The sequence below is a fragment of the Pseudophryne corroboree genome, chromosome 6, assembly GCF_028390025.1.
Source record: "Pseudophryne corroboree isolate aPseCor3 chromosome 6, aPseCor3.hap2, whole genome shotgun sequence".
NCBI classification, from domain to species: Eukaryota; Metazoa; Chordata; class Amphibia; order Anura; family Myobatrachidae; genus Pseudophryne; species Pseudophryne corroboree.
In genome coordinates, this window is record NC_086449.1 from 89,333,905 (window position 1) to 89,339,515 (window position 5,611).

The following is a 5,611-nucleotide window of genomic DNA, read 5'->3' on the forward strand; positions in this document are numbered from 1 at the left end:
TGGATTCCTTTAAAATTTATAAAAATCGATAAAAACAGCTAAAATCATGTCACTTGGTTCCATTTACATGCAATCCAAACCTCGAGTTCTGAACTGACAACAGACCTGAGCTGGGACTCTGGGGGTCATTCCGACCCGTTCGCATGCAGCGGTTTTTCGTTGCTGTGCGAATGGGTGCGGAATGCGCATGCGCAGGGCGGGTGCGCGACATTGCCCGGGGGGAGAGGTCACCGGGTTACGTTGCGGCTTCAAACGGGAGCGGTCGCAGCGGTGACCGCTAAGAATATTGACAGCAAGGAGGCATGGAACGGCGGATTCGGACCGTTGGAGAGCGTTTTCGGGGAGTGGCGTGTCCAGGACAACGGTGGGCGGAGGAGTGACGTCAAAGCCGGGCCCATCATCGCTGGATCCATCGCACAGGGTAAGTATGTCCAGGGCTACTTTCTTCTTCTTGAATTTTTGTTTAGGTTAGCAGGGCTGCACAAGCGAACGCAGCCCTGCTTAGCTAAAATACACTCCCCCATAGGTGTGGGCTATTGATCGCAGCAGTAGCTAAAAGTTGCTGGCTGCGATCAACTCAGAATGACCACCTATGTTCCACTCTGATCCCTTTAATTTGGGTGTGTTCTTATTTCAGGAAAACTGAATTGCACGTCTATAGTAATCAGGCAGCCGCTGCAGCAGTGGTGGCTTTCCCACTAGGCACATGAGGCATGTGCCTAGGGGTCAGGGCTGTAACTAGGTGTGTGCGAAGGGGGCACCGCACATAGCGCTGCATGTTAGGGGGCGCTGTTGACGGCACTTGTCAATGATCTGTTTTAATTCTTTTCACTTGCAGTTTCCCCTCTTTTTGAAGCGCAGCATCTCCTGACCGCCGCTGTCTCCTACCCCCACCCCTTCTGCTGCTTATACCTATACACCATTTATGAACTCAACTTGAGATTTCTTTGTAATTCAGTCACACTGTCCATTATTGCTTTTCAATATGCTGACATACTCAGGATTCGAACCCATTGCCTGTGGCATTGCAGTCAGACACTTTATTCATTGAGCTATGAATTCTAACTATTTGAAGCTTACCTTGTACTTTGTGAAAAAATTATCAACATTGTGGCTGAAGCAGATCTATGTAGTATGTGGCTGCAAGAGATTGCATGTGCGGGTGTACACTACATAGATCTGCTCAATTGCAATGTTGATTTTTTTAATTATTTTAATTATATTTAATTATTTTACAAAGTATCAGTAGCTTCATATAGTTCTAATAGTTTTTATGCAGGATCCAATAGCTCAGTGAGTAGGGTGTTTGATTAGAATTCAACAGGTTATAGCTTTGAATCCTGGGTATGGCAATATATTAAAATACATTATTTAATAAAGGGTATTGTAAGTGATTAACAACATGAGGCATGCGCCTTATGTCCCTATTGAAAAAGAAGGGGGGTGGGGGGCGCCAATTCTCTCTCTGGCACAGGGCACCAAAAAGTCTAGTTATGGCTCTGCTAGGGGTGTCACTTGCTGGGGGGTGGCACCCCAGGCTGATGAGGCCAGGTGATTCTCTTTATTTTGTCATTACGATTTTTTTTTAATATATTTAATTGTGCAAATGACAGGAGTAGGACAATGGGCAGAACATTGTAGTCCAGGAGGTGGTAGTAGAGTGAGGTTTGGGCTGTTTTGGTGGTCTCAAGGCATCTGGACTGGCCCCGAAATTAAGGGTGCAATGTTGTCATTGGGGGGGGGGGGGGGGGAAGTGGCAGTAGCCAATAATATACTTAGGGGTGGCCTGACCCATATTCCACTGCTGTGCAACAGATGGAAAAGCACCTGCGGATTCATGTGACTCCAAATTAGCCTCAGAGTATGGAATATTATTATTACTATTAATTTTTTTTAGAAGAAGGTGGTTGAATTTATCCTTCAACAGCTCATAAAACCTTTGAAAAGGAAAGTTAATAATTTTAGCAATTTAGCAGTACAGTATCAAATAGCAATGCCCACTAGTAAACCTGTTGCACATGTAACTGTACATAGAGGGAGATGCTGCATATACCAACTAATTCTGGAATACCGTCCTTCTCCTTTTTTTTTATTTTTATTTATGTTATTGCTCTTTTCTTTCTTCATGTTCAATCACAACCACTGTCCCTATTATTCTTTATTCACACACACTTGATTTTGTATTTCTAACACTAACCATGAACTGAAATATAGTTTAAGGAATCTGCATTATTGCGATATAAAATAAAAATTGTTATGAAAGTTTGTTGTCCACTTATTGGAACGTGCAACACCCTGTGCTACCCTGCAGTTGTATCACAACTATCCCACCAACAGATAATATTCTGCCATCACAAACTACTACTTTAAAAGCGATTCTGATGTCATTTAGTGGCCAGTGAGATCCCACTCAAATTAGGCCATTTTGAAAAAGAGCAGAGAGACGAGCGCCATTTCAAACAAAGTTGATTTAAAAAAAATAATTTGGGAAGGTGACAGTTGGAGGCTGAGAGAGGAGAGATGGGAGACGCACTGATCAGTGTGACGCGGATAAAGGGATAAGCAGCTAAGAGTGAGACTACAGCAAGAAGACTGTCTGAGACTTATGGTGCTACGCAGAGTCTCACTGAAGTCAGAGGTGTACTTACTTTTTGGAGGGGAAGTAGCATCCTGACCCAGCATAGTACATTGGTGAAATGAAACCATTGTTATGTCCACAAGCACCCATTGTTGTGGAATATACCTTTTGTACATATCAGCGCTGCAACATTGCTGTTTGACCACTAGCTGTGTATACACTTTGAGGGCCCCAACATGCGCATGATGTTACCCAGATTATCAGTATACACATAATTTACAGAATTTTCATAAAATTTCATAGTGTTCTAGAGATAGGTATTTTGGTTATAGGACCCTCCATTACTTACAGTGAATAATCACAAACAATACAATGGTTCGCCTTCTACTGCGCTATCCGCCAGTTTTAGAATGTAAAATAATGGTCACTTTTCACACGGCTGTAATAAAGTCCCAAACACAAGGGGGAGCAGCTTCCAACAGTTGAAATGATTCAGGCAGAGTGGTATATTTGAGTCTATATGGGTGGTGATTGATAGATGTAGGTCGTATACGGGTATGCACCGTACTCACATGTGCAGTGTGCACAAACTGTTCATAAAGGTATCTTTCTCCTCCTTATGTGTCGTGGGTTCCCTCACTCTTCTTTCCCTTTTCAGTCACCACTCATAAAACAGAGAAGGGCAGAAAAAGGGGTACAGAAACCCCGATGGTGTAATACGTTCAATATTCGATTATCAGGATGATGTATGTAGAACTAAGAAATCGATATTATATCAGGAACAAACCCAACTTACATCAAAATAAGCGGGTTGCTCATATAGAGGTATCTTTTCAAAAGTGCTGATGAAAAAAGGGTAATGCGTACCCCAAACTCACGTTCTGCATATATTGCACAGGCACATCAAGGTTTCTTTAGCGGATTATTTCCTGTTCACCCCCTTCCGTGCTATTGCCAAGGCCACAGGATACACGGACCCTCACAAAGGAGAAGAGCAAAAGGGTACAGAGACCCCAATAGTGTAATACGTTCGATATATGGCTATCAGAAAGGTGTGCAGGAAATGAGGAGGTGATGCAAGATCGAGAACGTACCGAACTTACATAGATATAAAACAAAATAATCTTATAAAGGTTTCTTTCAAAGGTATTAGTAGTGTGGGGGTGATGCGTACCCCAAACTCACGTTCTACAGATGTTATGCAGGCACGTCAAGGTTTCTTTAATGGATCCCTTCCTATTTTCCTCTTCTATACTGTCGCTGAGGCCGCAGGATACACAAACCCTCACAAAGGAGAAGGTTTCATGATAATGTGTCCATTTATTGTAAATAATAATAAAACATTTTCTAAAAAATCCTCATAAAAATATCAAATATATAATATATAAGTCACCATAAATATAATAGAGGAAAACAACCCAATATTGGGAGGTAGTTGTAGAGAAAAACTCAGACCTGGGGTGTGGTAACTCCGGACTCCCACACTCCAAAGGGCTGATCTCCTGGATATTGGGGTGCCCCTCCTTTACCACCAACGCGTTTCAACGAAAAAGTCTTTGTCAAGGTGTAATGTGGTGGTATGTAATGCAGGTATAAGTACCCTGCTCCATGGTGACGCCCACTTCCGGGGGCGGGACGGTGGGCAAGTCTTCCGCCGGAAATGTCCTGGTTATGTAGGTCGCCGTGGGCGGCTAACATAGCCGTTCCCACGGCGACACTTCCTCCTGATGTGCGTTCCACCTATCGTGGAACGCACAGAACATCCGCCGGAAGTGGGCCGGAGAGTGTATGTAGTCATGGACGGCCGTTCCCATGGTAACACGCCGTCCGGGGCCAGGGTGCGGGGGGCAAAAGACCTGGCGCCTCTGGTTATACATAGAACGCCAGAAGTTTTACTGATAATTTGTTGCTCATAGAATATACATAAGTATAAGGTGGGGACTGATATAACTTCCGCCAGAAGTGATGTGGCGGCTGTTGTTGAGAATAACCCTGGTAACTTAATTGAGTATGTGTTCCCATGGGAACTGATGCAGATCCTCAATAAATATAAACATAATTTAAGGCTAAATGTATGATGAAACTCTAAAAACAATTCTATATTTCCCTGTGAGTGGGAACTGATAATATTATATCTTTAAAAATTAATTAAAATAATGAATGTAAAAAAGGTAGATAGTGGATACTGGTTATACCTCACCCCAGGCCTGCGCATGTAAGAATAATACAAACAAATGCTATAAATATTAATGTTCCTCCAGGCCTGCGCATATAAGAATAACATAAACACATGTCATAAATATTAATCTTCCCCACTTTTTAAACTTTTAGGGGGCATAGATGCGATAGTCATATGGAGGGGCTTCTTCTATAGGAACCACTTGATTTCAAAGTCAAGATTTAGTCCCCTAGGTGTTTAGGGTCCCTAATTTAAAAATTATCTCCATTTCCTTTCTTGCCAGTCTCTCCTCTGTATCGTTTTGCCTCCAGTTGTTTTTAATGGTATGAATTCCACAGAATGACACCAAGTCTCCTATATCGCATTTGTGCGCACTCTGAAAATGTGGCGATAGTCCATGCGTGGGTAATCCTTTTTTAATATTTCTGACATGCTCACCCATTCTTTCTTTAAGTTTCCGGGTGGTCCTCCCTACATACTGCTTGTTACACTTGCATTGCAGCAAATAAACAACATTCTTGCTGTTGCAGGTTATGAAATCATGAATGGGGAATTCTTTTGTTGTGTTAGTGGAGATATATTTAGTGGTGGCAGAATTGGTACCTTTACAATTCCTGCACATTGCGCAGGATCCGCATCTGAAGAATCCCTTCGTTTTTATGCCAATTTTCTTGTGTGCATCTCCCAATACACTGTTCACCACTCTATTTTTGATGTTGTTCGCTTTTCGATATATAAATATCGGCTTTTCAGTAATGTATTTTTTCGCAAAACGAGGTCTTTAAGTAAAATTCCCCAATGTTTCTTTATGATTTGTTCTAAATCATTATACTGGCTGTTGTATTTTGTAATGA